The 27258-nt window shown below is 41.5% G+C and overlaps 1 protein-coding gene across 1 annotated transcript in view; it reads right to left on the bottom strand.

Annotated features, from left to right (window-relative positions):
- Nucleotides 1–26546, bottom strand: part of sn (fascin domain-containing protein singed) — a 218270-nt gene extending 191724 nt beyond the window's left edge. The window contains exon 1 of the mRNA XM_070091363.1: nt 26390–26546. The gene's annotated coding sequence lies outside the window, so the exon portion shown is untranslated. The remainder of the gene's footprint in view (nt 1–26389) is intronic.
- Nucleotides 26547–27258: the final 712 nt, after the last annotated feature.

Raw genomic sequence — 27258 nt, 5'->3', positions numbered from 1 at the left:
GAGGCCTGGTCAAAGACTGGGCCGTGGGGGCGATGACCCCCGGAACATCCTCCAGGTAACAAAACAGCTTGTGTGTGGAGATTAATATCACAGAAAAAGGTGTTACGTTGTTATGTATCAGTGGGATACATATATTGAATTTGTTCCTCTGTTCTAAAATGTACTAGTGAGCCCTGATACACGGTGAGTTTAATCCTGGATCATGACTACTGGCATGAACCAGTGAGCCTACTGCATGGCTCCTCTATTCTTACGGACTTATGTAAAACGTGATGGAAGTAGTGGTGAGTTACTCAAGCCGTACTTGTCTTGGGTCCGCCCACGTAATAAATCAGGCAGGGAGAGGGTAAAAGGGGTCTATCTCTCTCTCTCTCTCTCTCTCTCTCTCTCTCTCTCTCTCTCTCTCTCTCTCTCTCTCTCTCTGTGTGTGTGTGTGTGTGTGTGTGTGTGTGTGTGTGTGTGTGTGTGTGTGTGTGTGTGTGTGTGTGTGTGTGCGTACTCACCTAATTGTAGTTGCAGGGGTCGAGGCTCAGCTCCTGGCCCCGCCTCTTCACTGAACGTTACTAGGTCCTCTCTCTCTCCCTGCTTCATGAGCTTTATCATACCTCGTCTTAAAGCTATGTATGTTTCCTGCCTCCACTACATCGCTCGCCAGACTGTTCCACTTCCTGACCACTCTACGATTGAAGAACTGCTTCCTAACATCCCTGTGACTCATCTGAGTCTTCAACTTCCAAGAGTGACCCTTGTTTCCGTGTCCCCTTTCTGGAACATCTTGTCTCTGTTCACCTTGTCTATTCCACGCAGTATTTTGTATGTCGTTATCATGTCTCCCCTATCCCTCCTGTCCTCCAGTGTCGTCAGTCCGATTTCCCTCAACCTTTCTTCATAGGAACTAACCTTGTCGCAAACCTTTGCACTTTCTCTAAATTTTTAACGTGCTTGACCCGGTGCGGGTTCCAAACTGGTGCTGCATACTCCAGTATGGACCTGACGTACACGGTGTACAGTGTCTTTGAAAGATTCCTTACTTAAGTATCGAAATGCTGATCTCAGGTTTGCCAGGCGCCCATATGCTGCAGCAGTTATCTGGTTGATGTGTGCTTCCGGAGACGTGTTCGGTGTTATACTCACGCCAAGATCTTTCTCCTTGAGCGAGGTTTGCAGTCGTTGGCCACCTAGCCTATACTCTGTTTGCGGTCTTCTTTGCCCTTTTCCGTGTGTGTGTGTGTGTGTGTGTGTGTGTGTGTGTGTGTTGTGTATGTGTGTGTGTGTGTGTGTGTGTGTGTGTGTGTGTGTATGTGTTGTGTATGTGTGTGTACTCAATTAATTGTACTCACCTAATTGTGGTTGCAGGGGTCGAGACTCAGCTCCTGGCCCCGCCTCTTCACCGACCGCTACTAGGTCCTCTCTCCCCCTGCTCCATGAGCTTTATCATACCTCGTCTTAAAACTATGTATAGTTCCTGCCTCCACTACATCGCTTGCCAGACTATTCCACTTCCTAACTACTCTATGACTGAAGAAATACTTCCTAACATCCCTTTGACTCATCTGAGTCTTCAGCTTCCAATTGTAACCACTTGTTTCTATGTCCCATCTCTGGAACATCCTGTCTCTGTCCACCTTGTCTATTCCACGCAGTATTTTGTATGTCGTTATCATGTTTCCCCTGACCCTCCTGTCCCCCAGTGTTGTCAGACTGATTTCCCTTAACCTTTCTTCACAGGACATTCCCCTTAGCTCTGGAACTAGCCTTGTTGCAAACCTTTGCACTTTCTCTAATTTCTTGACGCATTTGACCAGGTGTGGGTTCCAAACTGGTGCTGCGTACTCCAGTATGGGCCTGACGTACACAGTGTATAAAGTCTTGAACGATTCCTTACTGAGGTACTGGAACGCTATTCTCAGGTTTGCCAAGCGCCCATATGCCGCAGCAGTTATCTGGTTAATGTGTGCTTCTGGCGATGTACTCGGTATTATACTCACTCCCAGGTCTTTCTCCTTGAGTGAGGTTTGCAGCCTTTGGCCTCCTAGCCTATACTCTGTCTGCGGTCTTCTTTGCCTTCCTCCGATCTTCATGACTTTGCATTTGGCAGGGTTATATTCTAGGAGCCAGTTTCTGGACCACACATCCAGCCTGTCCAGGTCTCTTTGTAGACCTGTCTGGTCCGAGTCTGATTTAATTCTCCTCATTAACTTCACGTCATCTGCAAACTGGGACACTTCTGAGTCTATCCCTTCCGTCATGTAGTGTGTGTGTGTGTGTGTGTGTGTGTGTGTGTGTGTGTGTGTGTGTGTGTGTGTACTCACCTAGTTGAGGTTGCAGGGGTCGAGTCCAAGCTCCTGGTGTGTGTGTGTGCGCGTCTCTCTCTCTCTCTCTCTCTCTCTCTCTCTCTCTCTCTCTCTCGCTCTGAGGGTACTTCGCCGCCTACTTCGATAGCAAGACTCACTGATATGATAAAAACACACCATAAACAGAACTTGCCTTTATTTACACATTTCGTTTTAAACAAGGTAGCCATCTAATCCACAAATAACATTAAAGTTACCCTCATATAATTTAGCAACAAATTTCATAATCATTTTCCTTCGTACAGAAGATCTTCACCTTTAGACTAATCTCCCTCATTGAAAAACATTCCCAGTTCTCTATTCCATCTTCCCACTTATTTGATTTACTCACAAACCTGGGCAAAGACTGGGCCACGGGGGGCGTTGACCCCTGGAACACCCTCCAGGTAGACTCCTCCCATAAAACAGTCCTTCTTTTTAAGTGTTATCTTGTTACAAGTCTCCCCCCTTCCCTCCTCTGTTCCCGAATCAGAATCACTTCCAATGCTATCAGTTGTATATCTCTACCCTTTGTTATGATTCTCCCTCCCCCCTCTCTCGCAGCACACTCCCTTCCACGACACAACACCTGTATCCCCTGGTCCTTCCCTCCTTTCCCGTCAGCCTCGGCCCACAACACCCTTCCCTCCCTACAGCTACCTCGTTTGGTCGTCAGGGTCTCCCTGCGGCTCCCTCCGGACTACCCTATACCCACACCTGTAACATGCCAGGATACCTGAAGGATGTTTTCAGGGATCAGCTTCCTTGCTGCCCTGTCCCAAACCAGGCCTCCCGATGCATTAAGGGCTGATCAACAAAGCTGTTACTGCTGGCCGTGTGCAGCCCAACCTTCGAACATCCCAATAATTATACAATGCACACTACTGCCCCTTCCTCTCCCTCCACTCCAAGCCTCCTTCCTCTCCCTCCACTCCAAGCCTCCTTCCTCTCCCTCCACTCCAAGCCTCCTTCCTTTCCCTCCACTCCATGGATTTCGTTAGTCCACGCCTACCATACAGTCCTCCTGCCAGTGTCTTCTCATCCCTCTAACACTGCCGCTCCTGCTCCTCAGCTCCAGGGCTTCTTCTAAATTGTTACTTCCCTCCCACGTAAAATAAGTAACGAAATATCGGCCAGGTCCACCTTGCTCACTCTCACCCTCGTCAACACTCGGCACTGAGAGAGCTGGGAAGGTCCATGGAGAAGCATCGATCTTGCCTAGCGTCCCTTCTTCCTCGCCCTTCTCCCTTTCTCTCATTTTCTCTCTTCCGTCTCTCAATTTTCTCTCATCGTCCTCCCGCTTCCCCATTTCCTCTACTAGCCCCTTCTTTCATTCTCGCCCCCTTCCCACACGTATTTTCACTCCTCGCCCCTCCTATATTTGCTACCTCTTGTCTACTCTCTCTTGCACAAGATATGCGTCTCCTTGACCTTGGACATGAAAATGGTAATATGATACTACTTTTCCGCCCTGTAATACGAAGATACAAGAGGAGATGACGTTTGTGAACATTTTAAGGGAGATTCATTGTGGATTTAAAGATTGAACAATTTTGATTTTGACGTAAGTAGTTCAGAGTAGTGATGGGTCCTGTATGCATATAAAGCGTACTTTAAGTAAGCAATGAGTGTGTATGTTAGCTGTGTCTTGCCGACGCAACCATCTTGTGAGTAGCGAGGCGGAGACAAGCTGGTTACCATATATAGAACTGAAGTTCACAGTCAACCATACACAACACCAACGCCACACTTCACCATACCCTCGCCACCACACCATTGCAACCACACTGTCATCACTACTACTCCCCACTCCATTCCATCCCCATTACCCCCTTCCCTCCACTATACCTTTGAAGAGTTTCGAGAGTTTCACTACTCTCGGAGCCCGGCCAGGGGCCCTACATCACAGCCATCACATCATCTTCCACCACACCACTCTCCACCTGCGCTTGCCACCGGAATAAATTACTTACCATAGTTAGAAAAAAAAACAGTAGTCATGTAACCCAAAGAATGTAGATATAATATGAAGAACACTAAACTTAATACGAGTTCACTCAAGAAAAGCGTCCCCAGTGACCCAGCAGTCATCACACAACTCCACGGGACGCTCATACCAGGTTCAGACAGCGCCAGGCAAATAAGACCTGGAGTTTACCTGGAGAGAGTTCCGGGGGTCAACGCCCCCGCGGCCCGGTCTGTAACCAGGCCTCTTGGTGGATCAGAGCCTGATCAACCAGGTTGTTACTGTTGGCTGCACGCAAACCAACGTACGAGCCACAGCCCGGCTGGTCAGGAACCGACTTTAGGTGCTTGTCCAGTGCCAGCTTGAAGACTGCCAGGGGTCTGTTGGTAATCCCCCTTATGTATGCTGGGAGGCAGTTGAACAGTCTCGGGCCCCTGACACTTATTGTATGGTCTCTTAACGTGCTAGTGACACCCCTGCTTTTCATTGGGGGGATGTTGCATCGTCTGCCAAGTCTTTTGCTTTCGTAGTGAGTGATTTTCGTGTGCAAGTTCGGTACTAGTCCCTCTAGGATTTTCCAGGTGTATATAATCATGTATCTCTCCCGCCTGCGTTCCAAGGAATACAGGTTCAGGAACCTCAAGCGCTCCCAGTAATTGAGGCAATGAGGTTTGATCCAAAGACGAGGTGTAGCTCTAATTCCTTGGTTCTAGAGCCCATCACCTGCATCACGGGCCATTTTATGTGCATATGCCATCTGTGTCTTCAAGCCATGTTTTTTAAAGTGCGTAAAACCTCAATAAAAAGAAATTGTACTGTCTTCTTCCTCGTATTAAGACAAGTTTGCTGAAGACCGAGGCCAAAATATACAGTATTCATTTTATATGCTGCTTTATTATCTTCATATATGTTCATTTCCTATACATTACCAAGAATTTCAAATTGCTCACCCCAGATTTAACAATGGCTTCTGAAGGCAGAAATTTTGAATTTACAGAGTTCCTAGAAGTCCCACACTTCGCAGTTACCCCGTCTTTTGTTACCTTCTCTACCTTAGTCTGCCCGAAATGCTCATTCATGCTAGTGGCTTTCTTTGTGTTTAACAATACATGCAAACCAGTTTGTATACTATACAAAGAAATAAAATTTTTATTTGATTTACTTGGACCACGTCTTTTATTAACGGCGATTCCTTTCAACCAAATCCTAGTAATAACAGCAAGACGTTTCAACCCTCTATGTTAGGCAGACCACGTCCTCCTAAGAGCGGCCAGAAATATCAGCCTTCAAAGCTTACAGAAGAGAAGTAACTCTATGGAACCCTCTTAAACTTCACGCATAAGGAAAAGCAAAATAAAGACAACCTTATATACTTCTGCTCACGCAACAAAACGACGCAATGTGGAGTGCTCATTGTCTTCTTGTGGGATTGTCAGCGCGACGGGCTGGAGTTTTGAGACTCTATGACCGCGGGTTCAATCCCGGCCGGGGGTATGGTTTACTTTCTCAAGAAATAATGTCGCCACATCGTCGAAATTCTCCAAACACCTCACCCAGAAATGTAGAAAAAAAAAAAAAACACCTCGATAACTGTAGATAGGGAACTAAAACCCCAGAGAGGAACTACATTACCAGCAAGCTAAACAGCAACCATAATACAACCACGCGATAAAATAAGATAGGTTTGGAAATCTACAAATTATTTTACAAACAGTAGTATAAATATGTACAATAGTTCTCAGGGAACATAGATGGTGTTGGCATGCATGTATATAGTGCATTAGGATGACATTTATTTAAACAAGTTATGGTTCGATGGTTTACTCAGTTGCTTTAGTAGTGCCTTGTATTACATTCGAGCCAAGGAAAACGATATTAGCCAGCCATGTTCTAGATATATTAAAAAAAATGTAACCACGAGAAAATGTAGAATGCACGTTTTTACATTTTGCCGGGTGTCTTATACATTATGTTGATTTTTCTTGTTCTTCATAGTGCTCTGCTCTAACAAAAAAAAATGAAAGACTACACATCACCCAGAGCAGATTGGTAAGATTCATTCTGGACCTGGCCCACGAGCGCATTTACACCAGGACGAATTACAACATCTGGATATGTTGAATGTTACAGATAAGGTAAGGCAGTAGAAGTTGACAGTGACCAGAATATCTCACTGCAAATTTTATCAAGGTTAGAAACCAAGACCAGTATGGTGCTAGGGAAGTGAATGTTATATTGTAGTACCTACAATAAGTGGTCAGTCCTCAAGCAATAACAGAGGAACGGATTGCCTGAACATGTCAAGCCAGTCTTCCCATGAACCAGCCCAGGGAGAGAACTAAAAGGTTCTTAATGAATGAATCTAGAGGGCGGAGAGTTATTTGTTGTATAGTTAGCATTCATGTACCTATTATATTAGGCTGATTTTCTCTACTTAATGTTCATGTATATTACTCAGTTTACTTCATTCCTATTGGATCTTTTTAATGTAACAGATTTTCACGTTTTTTTTATGATTATAATCATAACTGGCTTCTACTGTATCTAATAGGCTGCTAATACAAGAAATCACTTCTCTCTCTCTCTCTCTCTCTCTCTCTCTCTGGCTTTTTTCTTTAGGGGGGCTATCCTAGATAATTTACACGTTGCTATGCAAGTCAATTATAATCACCCAAAACTTCTGCAACTCTACTTATGCATAACTGTACCTAAATAAAGTTACACAGTGGTGTTGTGAGAGGGAGAGAGCCAAGATGACATGTCAGGAAAATGTGACGGCTGGTGAGAGGGGAGCGCCACTCACTGGGAATTCCTCCTCACTTCTCACCTGCGACAACTCTCGATCAATACAACCACATCTACAATCTCGGGAAATTATACACAAACACTTTTTCCAGGACTGCGACCATTTTACGAGTCTTTGAAGGGTTAAACACTGTAATTTACAATTAAGTTCAGTAAATTAGTGTGGTTTGTCTTGCCTGTTTGAAATTAACTCCATTGTTGCCTCTAAGTACTGATTACCTCAGATACTCTTCTCACTCCTAAATTATATACTGACCATCATTTTTCACTGGAAAATGGTTATGTATACATTAAGTTTGGACATGTATAAAGTTTTTAACTACACTCTGGTAATATGTATATCTGTGACCGGATTCAAGTTTGTCTAACTTCGGTACCCGGCCAGGGACCAGGTTTTTGTTGAGTGCTTGTTCAGCCAGGCTGTTGGCGCGATCTTCTATGACGTTTTCGCTCAACGAGGGTTTATTTTATTGGTTTTGCGAGGGTAGCAAACGATCTCTGTACCTTTTCCAGCTATATCTCTTCCGTCTTGACCGGAGCCGTCAATACCGAACAATATTCTGAAAGTAAAAGTGGTTTTAACAGTATCACCACTGACATTATTTCTCGTATTCTGAAAGTTCTCCTTATCCACCCTCATTCTTCTGGTCTGTGAGGTATTAGATTTACTGTGTTCCATAAATAACAGGTTATCTGGCATTATTATTCCCAAATATTTTACAAGCTCCTCTAGTTTTATGAGATATACCTTTGAAGAGTTTCGAGAGTTAATCTACTCTCTGAGCCCGGCCATGGGCCAGGCTCATCTGGTGTTTGCCTGGTCAACCAGGCTGTTGCTGCTAGAGGCCCGCTGCCCCACATATCCATCACAGCCTGGTTGATCTGGTACCTGATGAAGATACTTGTTCAGTTTCCTATTGAAGGCTTCTACACTTGTTCAAGCCGTGTTTCTGGTTCTCCTGTGTTTTATATTCAGTGTTCCTTTGTGTGATTCATTCTTTCCGTATCTGGGAAGCTGTTATGTATCACCAATGTACATGAAATACTATACAATTTTCCATTGCACATGGTTAGACTTTGTTGATATTACCTGTAATTTTTTCACATCTACCGATACGTCTTTTTTAGTGTTTGCCTATCTACTATGAAGATGAGAAACAGTACATGAACCAGGGCCGTACCCTGGGGAAATTAACTTTTTACTTTGCTAAGGCTAGATTTTACTTTATTTACTACTACTACTACTCGTGATCTGACCTGACTCTTGCCTTCTCACCTTTACCGTTTACCTATCTTCTGCACTGCCTTCGCTTTTTTTGTGTCTTATGACTTTCTCCTTACCTACTACTTTTCTTCCTGGCATGGGCCATTAGATCTACTGCACTGCTCCTCTTTTGTTTGTTAGCCCCTTGGAGACTTGTGTTTAGAGCGTTACCCGTAGTCGCTTCCAGAGGTCATCGGCCCCACGGTCCGTTCCCACATCAGGCCTCCTGGTTGCTGGCTTGATCGAGCAGGCTGTTAGTGCTAGCCGAGGTTGGAGTTACGTGCTTGTCTATTCTGAGAGGTAATTTACCGTTACTAGGTAGGTAAGACAGGTAGGTACTACTGCTACCACTACTACTATTACTATTTCTCTTAATACCACTATTTCTACTACTACCTTTTCTCCCGCTCTCTTCTAGTATGCCTTTTTTTTCTTGCTTAGTTACTTTATAATTATTTACGAATTGTTCCAGCTACACTATTGTGACTTATTTTACAAGATGAAGATCTTAAAAATGTGTATTTCTAGTTTCATCTCTGCTGAACTTTATACGTTTAACTCGAAATAACCCACAAGAGTGTCACTTGCAAGGGAACAATTACGCTAAAACATAAGAAAATTTGTTTTCTGCCGAGCAAGATGTTGGTTGCGTTATAATATGGGGGTGTGAGATGGTGTTATGAGGAGCACTAGCAAGAGTTAGGGGAGGGAGGGGAGAGAGACAAGTAAACATTCCTCACATACTCAAGGCTACACTGTCTCTATCCATCCTTAGGATTGGATCCTCTTACCCCTCATTAAAAAGCTCCTCCCTCCTTCCCTCATAATCAACCAGGATCAAGACCTATTTAGCATTTAACTCAAGATATTGTCAGTTTCTCACAAGAACATGTTCAACTACACATGTCCTTCAGTATGATGATGACATTTGACTAAAATTAAAATGATCAAGTTAAATTACGTGTTCTTGCTTATATGAAAATATATATTGGCGCCAAGTTGATATTTATACAGGCGTAATGACGACCGGATGATACTAGGATCTGCATGAGGCTGTCATCTGCTGAGGACGCGGTTAACCTCCAAGAAGATATAAACAAAGTTTTCCAGTGGGCAACGGTAAACAATATGATGTTCAATGAGGACAAATTCCAACTACTCCGTTATGGAAAACTGGAGGAGATAATAACTAGAACAGAGTATACTACTGACTCCGGCCATACAATAGAGCGGAAAAATAATGTAAGGGACCTGGGAGTAGTAATGTCTGAGGATCTCACTTTCAAGGATCACAACAGTGCCACGATCGCACGTGCAAAGAAAATGATAGGATGGATAATGAGAACTTTCAAAACGAGAGATGCCAAGCCCATGATGATCCTTTTCAAATCACTTGTTCTCTCTAGGCTGGAATACTGCTGTACATTAACATCTCCATACAAAGCAGGTGAAATCGCAGATCTAGAGAGTGTACAGAGATCCTTTACTGCACGTATAAGTTCTGTCAAGCACCTTAACTACTGGGAACGCTTGGAAGCACTTGACTTGTACTCGTTGGAACGCAGGAGGGAGAGATATATCATAATCTACACTTGGAAAATCTTGGAAGGAATGGTCCCAAATCTGCACACAGAAATCACTCCCTACGAAAGTAAAAGACTGGGCAGGCGATGCAAAATGCCGCCAATAAAAAGTAGGGGCGCCATTGGTACACTAAGAGAAAACACCATAAGTGTCCGGGGCCCAAAACTGTTCAACAGCCTCCCATCAAGCATTAGGGGAATTGCCAATAAACCCCTGGCTGCCTTCAAGAGAGAGCTGGACAGATACCTAAAGTCGGTGCCGGATCAGCCGGGCTGTGGCTCGTACGTCGGACTGCGTGCGGCCAGCAGTAACAGCCTAGTTGATCAGGCCCTGATCCATCGGGAGGCCTGGTCGTGGACCGGGCCGCGGGGGCGTTGATCCCCGGAATAACCTCCAGGTAACCGGTATAAATATAAAAACGATGTAGAAATAGCTTTTATTGGGACTGGGATTCGCTCAGGGTAGAGCTTTACCAAGTGTCCCAATATAAGCATACTGGCAGAGTGCTGGATTTATATAAGATTAAATATATTTAAGCCTAGAGATTAGCGCCTATCCATATGATACCATCTCGCTTTTATTACCAATAAGGTTTTGCAAGTAGCACTGCTTGCTTTCACTATCAAGTTAATAAATTAAAAATCAATGTCAATTTTCTGTAAGCCAATGCGGGTTTCTGACAGCCCGTTGCGGTTATCTCCGGCAGAGTATTATTTTTCAACGGATGTTGATATGCTCGTCCTTCCCCCCCCCCCCCCCCCCCGACTCGCCAGTTGAAAATATTTCATCCTGTCAATATTATTTACCCATGCGAACGTAAATATGGTTATTTTCACCAAGATATTAATTTTATACTCTATTTTAAGTTGGTATATTCAAAATAGTATAACAAATTCCTAAGACTGCGAAAAATTATCAGCATAGCCAATACCCATGCAAATTTGTGACTATAAAAACTCGATGTGTAGGTTCTTGAAAACATGTACAGTATCCGAATGGGAAAGGAAGATGCAGGGTACCCTAGCAAAACTTTCCCCTGCCAGCACACCCTCTGGATAATGTCACCTTGTATCACCACCTCTCTCTTCTACTTATGCCTTTGTTAATGTCTCCTGTTTGTCAGAGATAAGGAATGAGGCTCCATTCCTTATCTCGGTCTCAATGTTCTTTTCTTTTTTAGAAGCGTGTAAGTTCTTTTAAAATATAACCATAGTACTAATTACTTCATTCTCGTATGTTGAAAATAGACAGTATCTAGTCAGTTTTTTTTTCATGGATTCATTAGTTACGTATCTTGAATAGGATTTTCAACAAGGTCAGGCTCCAAGAGTGCCAGGCTCGCCTGGTGCTTGCCTGGTCACCCAGGCTGTTGCTGCTGGTGGCCCGCTGGCCCACATATCCATCGCAGCCTGGATGATCTGACACTTGTGAAGATACTTGTAAGGTTCCTCTTAAAGATTTCTATACTTGTCCCAGCAGTGTTTCTGATATTTTCTGGTAACATGTTGAACACTCTGGGACCACGGACGTTGATACAGTGCTCCCTTATTGTGTGAACGCGGCCCTGCTTTTCACTGGGTTTATTTTGCTTTCCCTCCCATTTTTCTCACTCCAGTATGTTATGACAGTGTGCAGATTTGGGACAAGGCCCTCAAGTACTTTCCAGGTATATATATTAATCCTTGGATCAAAAGTCCTCCACTAAGATCAAGACACCCCCTTGAATTGGTCAGATCTTGTACAGATTACCGAGACATGCGCTTGTACCCATTGCCGTGATTCTCTAGGGCCAGTAATCGTGTCCAGTCTCATCTGGTACACTTCACAGCCTAGCGTGCTGCTATTATCTCTAAATAAAGTCTCAAGTGCCCTGGGCAAGCTCTTGCCACACCGTCCTGACCTCCCACTTTATGACGTTAGTAAAGTTTTATGGAAAAACGGATATCAAAGTGTCCCTGGGTGCTTCCAAACAAATAGTCTAAGTACAAAACTTAAATTCGACAAACCAATTATATTTTTCCCCTCAAGATAATGTCATCATAAAAGGAACCCGCAAAAATTGCTACAGTATACTATACTGTACATCTCTCTCTGCGCTTAAGTAATTACCTTATTATGTAGTATAGTGTTACTTTAACTTAAAATCTCATTAAGACTCTTCTGGAGCTGTAATGTTATCCATCTGAAAGTCAAGAATGAAACCTGTACCGTGTAACTTATTATACTTGCTTCAGCTTACTTAACTTTGAACTAGGACGATGAGCACTGCTCAACAATTAATTTTTAAATTTTTAAGAATAATACGGAAGAAAATTTTTAAACAAACTTTCAACAAATGTATCTTGGAGGAAGAGTAAAAGATCATTAGCAAAAATAAATCTACAAAATAAAAAAAAAAGTTTAACGAAATAGGAAGGAATGATGCGAGAGAGGAAAGAAACGAAAGAGGAAGAAGGAATGATGCGAAGAAGGGAAGTCTACGCACGACCTGCCACCAAACTCATCATTCTGGCTTAGTGTTGTTGACGGAGTGACACCCCAGGCACATCATTTCTCTTACCCCCCCCCCCCCCCGTTCCCCCGCCCAACCTTCAATGGAGGTTCCTTGATGCTAGTGAGGGATTCTTGATCCCACTAACTGGACTTATCCTCTCCCTTGGTTCGAATTTGATTGCCTTTCATTCCCTAGACACTCCATGATTCCTACAGGTTGAGGGCTTCTCCTAAATGTAGCATAATACCACGACCACATCCCTTCAACTCCTGCTGCTTTCACAGACGAAATTTTTATTTTGTCAAGTTTAAACTATTTAGAACATTAAGACTGGTTTTCACCCATTCACTAATATCAAATATATTTTTATCCCCAAAATAAGGATTAAAAGAAACTCATATATATGATTAAAGAGTAGTGTATATGTATGTATGTATATATATATATATATATATATATATATATATATATATATATATATATATATATATATATATATATATATATATATATATATATATATATATATATATATATAACGTGAGCTGGGCGCCAAGGTATTGCCCAGTGTGGTGAGGATGGTAAAGTACTGCATACCTTGTTCCAAGGTTCGTAGGTTCGAGTCTCCTTTGGCCAGAGATCAGTGTTATATATATATATATATATATATATATATATATATATATATATATATATATATATATATATATATATAAACAGGTGATTTCAGAATATGCAAAACAACCACTCTGAAAGAATAGAGAAATTCCAAGTGCTTTCGTGACTACTCACATTATCAAGGAACTATGAAAGTAAATTATCCAAGGAAGGTATATAAGGGGGTCTGGCCAACACCTCACTATCAGATCCCACAACGGTTAAACACCTGACGCGCGCCGGCCCAACTGGACAGGTCCTTTGCACAACCACCAACAAACTATTCTACCCAAGAAAATTTTTAAAATTATTATTTGTCCAGTGTATTATTAAATTCTTCCCAAATTCTATTAATTATAAATGGATCTAATTTATATAAACCAAAGGAAATATTCATATTATTGTCAAAACTGCTTTTTATGAAACAAGATTCAATTATATTCCTGTCGACCATGGACTTGCTTGATACTACTTTCTCAACTTTTTGAAAATCAATTGGATGGTTAAAATCTCTTACATGAATAAATAGAGCATTGGAATCTATTGGAATCTTGTCCAGTTCTAATGCTATATTTATTTATTATTATTTTTTTTTTATTATCACACTGGCCGATTCCCACCAAGGCAGGGTGGCCCGAAAAAGAAAAACTTTCACCATCATTCACTCCATCACTGTCTTGCCAGAAGGGTGCTTTACACTACAGTTTTTAAACTGCAACATTAACACCCCTCCTTCAGAGTGCAGGCACTGTACTTCCCATCTCCAGGACTCAAGTCCGGCCTGCCGGTTTCCCTGAATCCCTTCATAAATGTTACTTTGCTCACACTCCAACAGCACGTCAAGTATTAAAAACCATTTGTCTCCATTCACTCCTATCAAACACGCTCACGCATGCCTGCTGGAAGTCCAAGCCCCTCGCACACAAAACCTCCTTTACCCCCTCCCTCCAACCCTTCCTAGGCCGACCCCTACCCCGCCTTCCTTCCACTACAGACTGATACACTCTTGAAGTTATTCTGTTTCGCTCCATTCTCTCTACATGTCCGAACCACCTCAACAACCCTTCCTAAGATTAAAACAACATAAATAATGCTATATTTATGTTGTTTTAATCTTAGTTCAAGATTTTTACCAGTTTGACCGTAATAAACTTTATCGCAAATTTTACAAGGAATCTTATAGACACATCCATCAGCATTTTGGGGGGAATTCTTTATCAAAAGTTTTTTTTACTGTATCAAGATTTTTGAATACAACTTTAATATTAAAAGTCTTAAGAAGAGAAGGCATATCAACCAAGTTTTCATGGTAAGGGAGAAACAACATATTTTTAGTTGAATAAGGCTGGTTGTCCCTTTTTGGATTGTAAAAAGTATTTCTAGCAACTTTAAAAGATTTATCAATTACATTTCTTGGGTATTTTAAATCATTACCTATTTCATAAATTTTGGATATTTCCTCATCTATGAACTCAGGACTACAAATTCGTAAAGCTCTCAAAAACATTGATGAGAAAACAGAGTTTGACTCTATCTTATGTGAAGAATAATAGTGGACATACCTGGAGTTTACCTGGAGAGAGTTCCGGGGGTCAACGCCCCCGCGGCCCGGTCTGTGACCAGGCCTCCTGGTGGATCAGAGCCTGATCAACCAGGCTGTTGCTGCTGGCTGCACGCAAACCAACGTACGAGCCACAGCCCGGCTGATCAGGAACTGACTTTAGGTGCTTGTCCAGTGCCAGCTTGAAGACTGCCAGGGGTCTGTTGGTAATCCCTCTTATGTGCTGGGAGGCAGTTGAACAGTCTCGGGCCCCTGACACTTATTGTATGGTCTCTTAACGTGCTAGTGACACCCCTGCTTTTCATTGGGGGGATGGTGCATCGTCTGCCAAGTCTTTTGCTTTCGTAGTGAGTGATTTTCGTGTGCAAGTTCGGTACTAGTCCCTCTAGGATTTTCCAGGTGTATATAATCGTGTATCTCTCCCTCCTGCGTTCCAGGGAATACAGGTTTAGGAACCTCAAGCGCTCCCAGTAATTGAGGTGTTTTATCTCCGTTATGCGTGCCGTGAAAGTTTTCTGTACATTTTCTAGGTCGGCAATTTCACCTGCCTTGAAAGGTGCTGTTAGTGTGCAGCAATATTCCAGCCTAGATAAAACAAGTGACCTGAAGAGTGTCATCATGGGCTTGGCCTCCCTAGTTTTGAAGGTTCTCATTATCCATCCTGTCATTTTTCTAGCAGATGCGATTGATACAATGTTATGGTCCTTGAAGGTGAGATCCTCCGACATGATCACTCCCAGGTCTTTTTTTTTTTTTTTATTCACCGGTATTCTCCCGGCCCGGGTCTTTTCCAAGTAGTGGTGACCCGGCCTTGGCTCCCTATCTGGGGAGTGTCTCGAGACTTAAGTCTCCCATGGGAGGAGGTACAAGTACCTCCTCATCTTTGGGACCAAGTGTCCCCAGGCCTAGCCACATTCCCCGCCCTCACGGGGCTCGTAGGGAGAAGCTAGGCCTCTGGTCTGCCATCTACCCCGCCTCAAAGGGGCTCGTGGGGATGGCAGTCTTATGAGCTGCCCCCAGGTCTTTGACGTTGGTGTTTCGCTCTATTTTGTGGCCAGAATTTGTTTTGTACTCTGATGAAGATTTAATTTCCTCATGTTTGCCATATCTGAGTAATTGAAATTTCTCATCGTTGAACTTCATATTGTTTTCTGCAGCCCACTGAAAGATTTGGTTGATGTCCGCCTGGAGCCTTGCAGTGTCTGCAATGGAAGACACTGTCATGCAGATTCGGGTGTCATCTGCAAAGGAAGACACGGTGCTGTGGCTGACATCCTTGTCTATGTCGGATATGAGGATGAGGAACAAGATGGGAGCGAGTACTGTGCCTTGTGGAACAGAGCTTTTCACCGTAGCTGCCTCGGACTTTACTCTGTTGACGACTACTCTCTGTGTTCTGTTAGTGAGGAAATTATAGATCCATCGACCGACTTTTCCTGTTATTCCTTTAGCACGCATTTTGTGCGCTATTACGCCATGGTCACACTTGTCGAAGGCTTTTGCAAAGTCTGTATATATTACATCAGCATTCTTTTTGTCTTCTAGTGCATTTAGGACCTTGTCGTAGTGATCCAATAGTTGAGACAGACAGGAGCGACCTGTTCTAAACCCATGTTGCCCTGGGTTGTGTAACTGATGGGTTTCTAGATGGGTGGTGATCTTGCTTCTTACTACCCTTTCAAAGATTTCTATGATATGGGATGTTAGTGCTATTGGTCTGTAGTTCTTTGCTGTTGCTTTACTGCCCCCTTTGTGGAGTGGGGCTATGTCTGTTGTTTTTAGTAACTGTGGGACGACCCCCGTGTCCATGCTCCCTCTCCATAGGATAGAAAAGGCTCGTGATAGGGGCTTCTTGCAGTTCTTGATGAACACAGAGTTCCATGAGTCTGGCCCTGGGGCAGAGTGCATGGGCATGTCATTTATCGCCTGTTCGAAGTCATTTGGCGTCAGGATAACATCGGATAGGCTTGTGTTAATCAAATTTTGTGGCTCTCTCATAAAAAATTAATTTTGATCTTCGACTCTCAGTCTGGTTAGCGGCTTGCTAAAAACTGAGTCATATTGGGACTTGAGTAGCTCACTCATTTCCTTGCTGTCATCTGTGTAGGACCCATCTTGTTTAAGTAGGGGCCCAATACTGGACGTTGTTCTCGATTTTGATTTGGCATAGGAGAAGAAATACTTTGGGTTTCTTTCGATTTCATTTATGGCTTTTAGTTCTTCCCGCGATTCCTGACTCCTAAAGGATTCTTTTAGCTTAAGTTCGATGCTTGCTATTTCTCTGACCAGTGTCTCCCTACGCATTTCAGATATATTGACCTCTTTTAGCCGCTCTGTTATTCTTTTCCGTCGCCTGTAAAGGGAGCGCCTGTCTCTTTCTATTTTACATCTACTCCTCCTTTTTCTTAGAGGAATAAGCCTTGTGCATACATCGAGTGCCACCGAGTTAATCTGTTCTAGGCATAAGTTGGGGTCTGTGTTGCTTAGTATATCTTCCCAGCTTATATCGGTTAGGACTTGGTTTACTTGGTCCCACTTTATGTTTTTGTTATTGAAGTTGAATTTGGTGAATGCTCCCTCGTGACTAGTCTCATTATGTCGGTCTGGGGCTCCAAGCATACATGTCTGAACCTCAATTATGTTGTGATCTGAGTATATTGTTTTTGATATGGTGACATTTCTTATCAGATCATCATTGTTAGTGAAGATGAGGTCTAGTGTATTCTCCAGTCTAGTAGGCTCTATTATTTGCTGGTTTAAATTGAATTTTGTGCAGAGATTTAAAAGCTTGTGTGAGTGTGAGTTTTCATCAAAGCTGCCTCCTGGTGTTATTACTGCAACAATATTATTTGCTATATTCCTCCATTTTAGGTGCCTTAAGTTGAAATCCCCCAGGAGCAAGATGTTGGGTGCAGGAGCTGGAAGATTTTCCAGACAGTGGTCAATTTTTAACAGCTGTTCCTGGAATTGCTGGGATGTTGCATCCGGAGGCTTGTAGACTACCACAATGACTAGGTTTTGGTTCTCGACCTTTACTGCTAAAACTTCCACTACATCATTTGAGGCATTAAGCAGTTCTGTGCAAACAAGTGACTCTGCAATGTACAGGCCATAGGAACAGTTATTTGTAGGTTTTCTGTAAATTTTAAATTTGAATTCATTATTACCCTTAATAATTAAAACATCTAGAAAAGGTAATGAGTTATTTTCTTCAAACTCAACAGTAAAGTTTATGGAATGGGCTAAGCTATTTAATTTTCCAAGGAAATGGTGTATATCTACATTTTGTGTCTTATGCCCAAAAATGTAGATATACACCATTTCCTTGGAAAATTAAATAGCTTAGCCCATTCCATAAACTTTACTGTTGAGTTTGAAGAAAATAACTCATTACCTTTTCTAGATGTTTTAATTATTAAGGGTAATAATGAATTCAAATTTAAAATTTACAGAAAACCTACAAATAACTGTTCCTATGTCCACTATTATTCTTCGCATCAAGATAGAGTCAAACTGTCTGTTTTCTCATCAATGTTTTTGAGAGCTTTACGAATTTGTAGTCCTGAGTTCATAGATGAGGAAATATCCAAAATTTATGAAATAGGTAATGATTTAAAATACCCAAGAAATGTAATTGATAAATCTTTTGAAGTTGCTAGAAATACTTTTTACAATCCAAAAAGGGACAACCAGCCTTATTCAACTAAAAATATGTTGGTTCTCCCTTACCATGAAAACTTGGTTGATATGCCTTCTCTTCTTAAGACTTTTAATATTAAAGTCTGTATTCAAAAATCTTGATCCAGTAAAAAAAACTTTTGATAAAGAATTCCCCCAAAATGCTGATGGATGTGTCTATAAGATTCCTTGTAAAATTTGCGATAAAGTTTATTACGGTCAAACTGGTAAAAATCTCGAACTAAGATTAAAACAACATAAATATAGCATTAGAACTGGACAAGATTCCAATGCTCTATTTATTCATGTAAGAGATTTTAACCATCCAATTGATTTTCAAAAAGTTGAGAAAGTAGTATCAAGCAAGTCCATGGTCGACAGGAATATAATTGAATCTCGTTTCATAAAAAGCAGTTTTGACAATAATATGAATATTTCCTTTGGTTTATATAAATTAGATCCATTTATAATTAATAGAATTTGGGAAGAATTTAATAATACACTGGACAAATAATAATTTTAAAAATTTTCTTGGGTAGAATAGTTTGTTGGTGGTTGTGCAAAGGACCTGTCCAGTTGGGCCGGCGCGCGTCAGGTGTTTAACCGTTGTGGGATTTGATAGTGAGGTGTTGGCCAGACCCCCTTATATACCTTCCTTGGATAATTTACTTTCATAGTTCCTTGATAATGTGAGTAGTCACGAAAGCGCTTGGAATTTCTCTATTCTTTCAGAGTGGTTGTTTTGCATATATATATATATATATATATATATATATATATATATATATATATATATATATATATATATATATATATATATATATATATATATATATATATATATATATAATATATATATATATATATGTATATATATAATATATATATATATGTATATATATAAAGGTAGTAGGTTGGTAGACAGCAACCACCCAGGGAAGTACTACCGTCCTGCCAGATGACTGTGAAACAAAAACCTGTAACTGTTTTGCATGATGGTAGGATTGCTGGTTTCTTTTTCTGTCTCATAAACACGCTAAGATAACAGGGATATCTTGCTACTCCTACTTACACTTTGGTCACACTTCACAGACACGCACATGCATATATATATATACATACATCTAGGTTTTTCTCCTTTTTCTAAATAGCTCTTGTTCTTTTTTATTTCTTCTATTGTCCATGGGGAAGTGGAAAAGAATCTTTCCTCCGTAAGCCATGCGTGTCGTATGAGGCGACTAAAATGCCGGGAGCAATGGGCTAGTAACCCCTTCTCCTGTATACAATTACTAAAAAAGAGAAGAAGAAAAACTTTATAAAACTGGGTTGCTTAAATGTGCGTGGATGTAGTGCGGATGACAAGAAACAGATGATTGCTGATGTTATGAATGAAAAGAAGTTGGATGTCCTGGCCCTAAGCCAAACAAAGCTGAAGGGGGTAGGAGAGTTTCAGTGGGGGGAAATAAATGGGATTAAATCTGGAGTATCTGAGAGAGTTAGAACAAAGGAAGGAGTAGCAGTAATGTTAAATGATCAGTTATGGAAGGAGAAAAGAGAATATGAATGTGTAAATTCAAGAATTATGTGGATTAAAGTAAAGGTTGGATGCGAGAAGTGGGTCATAATAAGCGTGTATGCACCTGGAGAAGAGAGGAATGCAGAGGAGAGAGAGAGATTTTGGGAGATGTTAAGTGAATGTATAGGAGCCTTTGAACCAAGTGAGAGAGTAATTGTGGTAGGGGACTTGAATGCTAAAGTAGGAGAAACTTTTAGAGAGGGTGTGGTAGGTAAGTTTGGGGTGCCAGGTGTAAATGATAATGGGAGCCCTTTGATTGAACTTTGTATAGAAAGGGGTTTAGTTATAGGTAATACATATTTTAAGAAAAAGAGGATAAATAAGTATACACGATATGATGTAGGGCGAAATGACAGTAGTTTGTTGGATTATGTATTGGTAGATAAAAGACTGTTGAGTAGACTTCAGGATGTACATGTTTATAGAGGGGCCACAGATATATCAGATCACTTTCTAGTTGTAGCTACACTGAGAGTAAAAGGTAGATGGGATACAAGGAGAATAGAAGCATCAGGGAAGAGAGAGGTGAAGGTTTATAAACTAAAAGAGGAGGCAGTTAGGGTAAGATATAAACAGCTATTGGAGGATAGATGGGCTAATGAGAGCATAGGCAATGGGGTCGAAGAGGTATGGGGTAGGTTTAAAAATGTAGTGTTAGAGTGTTCAGCAGAAGTTTGTGGTTACAGGAAAGTGGGTGCAGGAGGGAAGAGGAGCGATTGGTGGAATGATGATGTAAAGAGAGTAGTAAGGGAGAAAAAGTTAGCATATGAGAAGTTTTTACAAAGTAGAAGTGATGCAAGGAGGGAAGAGTATATGGAGAAAAAGAGAGAGGTTAAGAGAGTGGTGAAGCAATGTAAAAAGAGAGCAAATGAGAGAGTGGGTGAGATGTTATCAACAAATTTTGTTGAAAATAAGAAAAAGTTTTGGAGTGAGATTAACAAGTTAAGAAAGCCTAGAGAACAAATTGATTTGTCAGTTAAAAATAGGAGAGGAGAGTTATTAAATGGAGAGTTAGAGGTATTGGGAAGATGGAAGGAATATTTTGAGGAATTGTTAAATGTTGATGAAGATAGGGAAGCTGTGATTTCGTGTATAGGGCAAGGAGGAATAACATCTTGTAGGAGTGAGGAAGAGCCAGTTGTGAGTGTGGGGGAAGTTCGTGAGGCAGTAGGTAAAATGAAAGGGGGTAAGGCAGCCGGGATTGATGGGATAAAGATAGAAATGTTAAAAGCAGGTGGGGATATAGTTTTGGAGTGGTTGGTGCAATTATTTAATAAATGTATGGAAGAGGGTAAGGTACCTAGGGATTGGCAGAGAGCATGCATAGTTCCTTTGTATAAAGGCAAAGGGGATAAAAGAGAGTGCAAAAATTATAGGGGGATAAGTCTGTTGAGTGTACCTGGTAAAGTGTCTGGTAGAGTTATAATTGAAAGAATTAAGAGTAAGACGGAGAATAGGATAGCAGATGAACAAGGAGGCTTTAGGAAAGGTAGGGGGTGTGTGGACCAGGTGTTTACAGTGAAACATATAAGTGAACAGTATTTAGATAAGGCTAAAGAGGTCTTTGTGGCATTTATGGATTTGGAAAAGGCGTATGACAGGGTGGATAGGGGGGCAATGTGGCAGATGTTGCAAGTGTATGGTGTAGGAGGTAGGTTACTGAAAGCAGTGAAGAGTTTTTACGAGGATAGTGAGGCTCAAGTTAGAGTATGTAGGAAAGAGGGAAATTTTTTCCCAGTAAAAGTAGGCCTTAGACAAGGATGTGTGATGTCACCGTGGTTGTTTAATATATTTATAGATGGGGTTGTAAGAGAAGTAAATGCGAGGGTCTTGGCAAGAGGCGTGGAGTTAAAAGATAAAGAATCACACACAAAGTGGGAGTTGTCACAGCTGCTCTTTGCTGATGACACTGTGCTCTTGGGAGATTCTGAAGAGAAGTTGCAGAGATTGGTGGATGAATTTGGTAGGGTGTGCAAAAGAAGAAAATTAAAGGTGAATACAGGAAAGAGTAAGGTTATGAGGATAACAAAAAGATTAGGTGATGAAAGATTGAATATCAGATTGGAGGGAGAGAGTATGGAGGAGGTGAACGTATTCAGATATTTGGGAGTGGACGTGTCAGCGGATGGGTCTATGAAAGATGAGGTGAATCATAGAATTGATGAGGGAAAAAGAGTGAGTGGTGCACTTAGGAGTCTGTGGAGACAAAGAACTTTGTCCTTGGAGGCAAAGAGGGGAATGTATGAGAGTATAGTTTTACCAACGCTCTTATATGGGTGTGAAGCGTGGGTGATGAATGTTGCAGCGAGGAGAAGGCTGGAGGCAGTGGAGATGTCATGTCTGAGGGCAATGTGTGGTGTGAATATAATGCAGAGAATTCGTAGTTTGGAAGTTAGGAGGAGGTGCGGGACTACCAAAACTGTTGTCCAGAGGGCTGAGGAAGGGTTGTTGAGGTGGTTCGGACATGTAGAGAGAATGGAGCGAAACAGAATGACTTCAAGAGTGTATCAGTCTGTAGTGGAAGGAAGGCGGGGTAGGGGTCGGCCTAGGAAGGGTTGGAGGGAGGGGGTAAAGGAGGTTTTGTGTGCGAGGGGCTTGGACTTCCAGCAGGCATGCGTGAGCGTGTTTGATAGGAGTGAATGGAGACAAATGGTTTTTAATACTTGACGTGCTGTTGGAGTGTGAGCAAAGTAACATTTATGAAGGGATTCAGGGAAACCGGCAGGCCGGACTTGAGTCCTGGAGATGGGAAGTACAGTGCCTGCACTCTGAAGGAGGGGTGTTAATGTTGCAGTTTAAAAACTGTAGTGTAAAGCACCCTTCTGGCAAGACAGTGATGGAGTGAATGATGGTGAAATTTTTTCTTTTTCGGGCCACCCTGCCTTGGTGGGAATCGGCCGGTGTGATAATAAAAAAAAAAAAAAAATATATATATATATATATATATATATATATATAAAAATATATATATATATATATATATAGATTGTGTGTGAGGTCGTTTTGTTTTTCGGTGGTTCAGTAAGTTTTTCCACATCTACCAAATTACTATGTTTACTATTAACGGTATAATCGCAAAGGTCATCTCGTCAATTGCAAGGCGAGGGGTAGTTCCCATTCCTTGAATCAAGAGCCCTTTATCAGAATCGAGGCCGCCTCCATCCTTGAAAGGACAGCATATGTAAGAAGTGTATCATGCAGTGCCCGGCACACAACAGAAGCTCGACTGGGCCGGCAGGTTCTCTGCTTGGATAAGATATACGACGTCATCGTAGTCCTTGAAGCAATTCAATGAACCAGTGACAGAGCCAGCATTTACGGCTTTGCGCACTGCACAAGGGTATATAAACGGAGGTGGGTATCTGTGTATATGGTTTAGAAAGACACGTAAGCAAACACTATAACATATTTATTAGAAAACGTTTCGGTCCTGGGACCTTGATCACTTCTAACATACAGAGGTAGAAAGACATTATATATATAGGCGGAGAGTGAGATGTGACGCACGTGACCTGAGGAATGTCATAAGAACATAAGAATGGAGGAACACTGTAGAAGGCCTACTGGCCCATGCGAGGCAGGTCCTTATCAAAACAACCTCTACCTATGATGAGGACGGGTAGACGATGAAATCATGTGACTCCTGTGTTGTTGGGTTGGTGCTGCTTAAGTATCATGCATGCCAATGTTTTTGAAATTTTGTAGTTTCCAGTGTTGCGTTCTATAGTGTCGGTGACGGCGATTAGTGAGGCTTCTAGGCACCGTCGGCGTCTGAGGTCTGGTTCGGTGAGAACGAGTTGTGCCTCGTTCCAGTTCATCAAATGCCCCGTGGAGTCTCTGTGGAGGACATTACCATCTGTGTATATACACCCAGGTGGGTATCTCAGTATATACACCAACAGATGGCTCTTCAGAATATATACTGATATAGGCGAGTCTTAGTGGGCATCTAAGTTTATATACCCCTTAGGACGGCATCTCGGTACATGAACAAAGAAAGAAGTCTCTCGGTGCATTTATGTACACTGGTGGGTAGATGTCTATTTAAGCATACACTGAGAGATGGTATCTCTCAAGTGTACATACACATGTTTAATCCACATTTACTGGATAAATTTATTTTTTATTATTATAGCAGTGATTTACGACTTTCATGACCCACTTGCTGTCGATAGGACTTAAAACTAAAACAAAACAAAAACTCAGGAGGGTACATACTTAGAGATGTGTATATCTGTGTATTTGTAGATGAATGGTTCAGAGAACCGACATGTTGATAAATTAGACACATGTGCAACTCTTGGGTATCTTTATTGATAAAGATACCCAAGAGTTGCACATGTGTCTAATTTATCAACATATCTGTGTATATACAGTTTAGGAATTAAAGTATTCTTGTTAACGAAGAGGGGAATTCCAACTCTGACCCAAGTGAACAGACTTTAAATCTAACAAACTATCAGAAAAGGTCTAAGGAAGGTGAGAGCACCCTAGTATTTGGTGCTGCGCTGACACCACATTGCCCGACGTATTGTGACCATATTTAATAACTAATTTATTTATGAGTATATTCGTTTTAATCGATTCGTATAACACAATCTAACTTGAACTACCGTAACTTGAAATAAAAAAAAATAGTTTGCAAGTTTACAGAAACAATAAGAAAATGACGTTGGGAATTGCATAAGAAAATTAACGTACTAAAACAAGGGCAGACTGCCCTTAAATTAGGACACCCTTCTTGGATGCTAGCAGGACAAGGGAACTGTGGTCTTAGGCTGTGAGAGTCAAGGTCATTTAACATGCAACTCCCTCGCTGTTCAGGGTAAACAGGTTTCGTCTTCCTGGGGATTCTCCTCTGGACTATCACCCAAGCCTTTCCTGTTTAATTCCTTTCGCATTTCAACAAAATTATATATAATTAACAAAAAGTTACTTAGCGATAATTATATTAAACGTTAATACTGCGAGTAATTTCAGTTTCTAGCATTATCTTTCGAAAAAAAAAGTTCATAAAAAATCAAGGAAAAACAATGTCATACCCCAGATTTAATCATAGGTTAAGTGTTAAATGTTTAGTTTATACTCAAGGAAAAAAAACTCGCCAGTGATCGTAATTAATCTTGATCGCAAATAATCTCCAGAAATTGCACTTTATCATCACTCATAAAATGCCAGTTTTAAAATTACTATTATATTCAGGCCTCATGATGGCAGAAATTGTTCCAGAAATTATTCAATCTGACCAGACTGTATAGTAAGGCTTATTTAAGCACAGGTACACAAATACAAATATCAGTTTAAATTACCTAGGATAACCCCCAAAAAAGTCAAAGCTACTTATTTCCATTGGGATCCATTGACTTGTTTCCATACGTGTAATGGTAGTCATTTAGTTACAACGCTTAATAATTTGGCCACATCTATATACGCAACATATCTGCGTTTACATTGCTGACAAATCTCGCTGGCTGCAGAATGGGATCTGCTCCACTCTGAATCAAGTATTTTCTTTATTATCGATTAACCTTAAGTCGCTTCTTGCAGCTGTCTGCCCACCATCTTCACTGTAAAATACTAATTAATATTTCCAGTTTTGAATTAAGAAAATGCTGTAGATCCTTCGTAAAACCACGGTCCCTAGCTCTTATTAACCTAATCGCCGCTCAGTGACCATGGGGAACAAATCCTGCTGCTGTCATCCATACTAGATGGTGCGGAGGAGGCCTACGGGGCAGCCGGCAGCAAATTCATTGTTAGTATTGAGTTTAGTATCTGAGGTACTTGGGTGTGGTGATGGCTGACCTCCCTTGAATTTTAATTCGTTACATCATAATGCAGAGTTCCTTCCTAATGTTATTTATCAAGGTATATTACAAAACATGTTTCCTACAAATAACACATCGTTAAATGTAGGCTTAGAGCTCTAAACCACAGCCTAACAGATGAAGGTGGCTTTTTTATATATATATACTAAAGGTAACTGCAACGCTATATGTAATACAATGAAGCTGTTCGCTACACAATCACTATCTGCAGATCGCACGCTGGTGATAGTTTGTAAGAAGTTTATACAAAATTCCTTAGATGTGATGTAAATGCCACTGGGAATGTGTCTCGGTTGCTATCCCGCCGCCCCCTTCCACAACCAGTTGCCGAGTAGTGTATCCACCACCATCCTTCACAACCCCACCAACTGTCCCAAACAACCAGAAAGTTTGTCTTAATTTTTTACCAGTTTCCAGACAAAGTGTACAAGCACACTCATCACTACCAGACATATTAAGATATTTAACATTATATTACTATAGAGGGAAAACTAATGTTAAGTAGCTACCTTGCCATCACAACAAAGACCGGCTTCCCGACTCACGCCTGTCAAACTCCCCACGTTTCTCCCATCTATTTGGTGCCGACGGCACAAGCACTCGGGAGTCACTCCGCACACGGCTACCCATAAATGTAACTTACCTTTATTCTTCAGATGACCTGTAGTTCCTCGTGAAAACACACAGACGTGACAGTTTGAGTGAGAGAATACTCGCACTTAGCCCACCCTACACAAAATCTTGGAGTGTACTAACTGGTATCGAGCGATACAACTCCGCAGCCCACAGATGCCAAGCTGCGCAGGACACTAGCGCAGGATAACTTCAATAAGGACAATCTATATTTCCTTATAATCAAATATACCTTTTACTTTTTCTAGGAATTCCACCAAGAATCGGACTTAACGTTGAGCACACAATCACACGCTACGTTACAGTAACCGCCTAGCTAAAGCTGTATTTAAACTGCATAACCTCTACTAGTCAATACGACAACCGCAGAACACATGCCGCTTGTGAACATTGTACCAGGATAGTAAACCAGGATAACAGGTCTTACATGATATGTATGGCACGATATCTTATAAGACATGAGTCAGGATAAATTCTTAGAGGGCATGTATTGAAGAATAACATGTCTTACAGGACTGCCCTCCTCACACTATACCATTCACTTATATATCCACACCTCACCTATGCTATCTGTGCTTGGGGTTCAACTGCAGCAACACACCTAAAGCCAGTAATAACCCAACAAAAATCCGCAGTAAGAATAATCACTAAATTCCATCCCTGGCAACACCCCCCCCCCCACTCTTCATAGATCTCAACTTACTTCCTGTTCAGAACATCCACACTTACTACTGTGCAATCTATATCTACAGGACCTTAAATTCCAATATTAATCTTGACCTAAAACGCTTTTTTGATAGTTGTGACAGGATCCACAGGCATAACACCAGACACAAACATCTCTATGACATTCCCCGTGTTCGACTAAACCTTTACAAA

Source organism: Cherax quadricarinatus, chromosome 35, assembly GCF_038502225.1.
Source record: "Cherax quadricarinatus isolate ZL_2023a chromosome 35, ASM3850222v1, whole genome shotgun sequence".
NCBI lineage: Eukaryota > Metazoa > Arthropoda > Malacostraca > Decapoda > Parastacidae > Cherax > Cherax quadricarinatus.
Note: the sequence above shows the minus strand (reverse complement) of the source record. Positions and strands in the feature narration are given on the sequence as shown.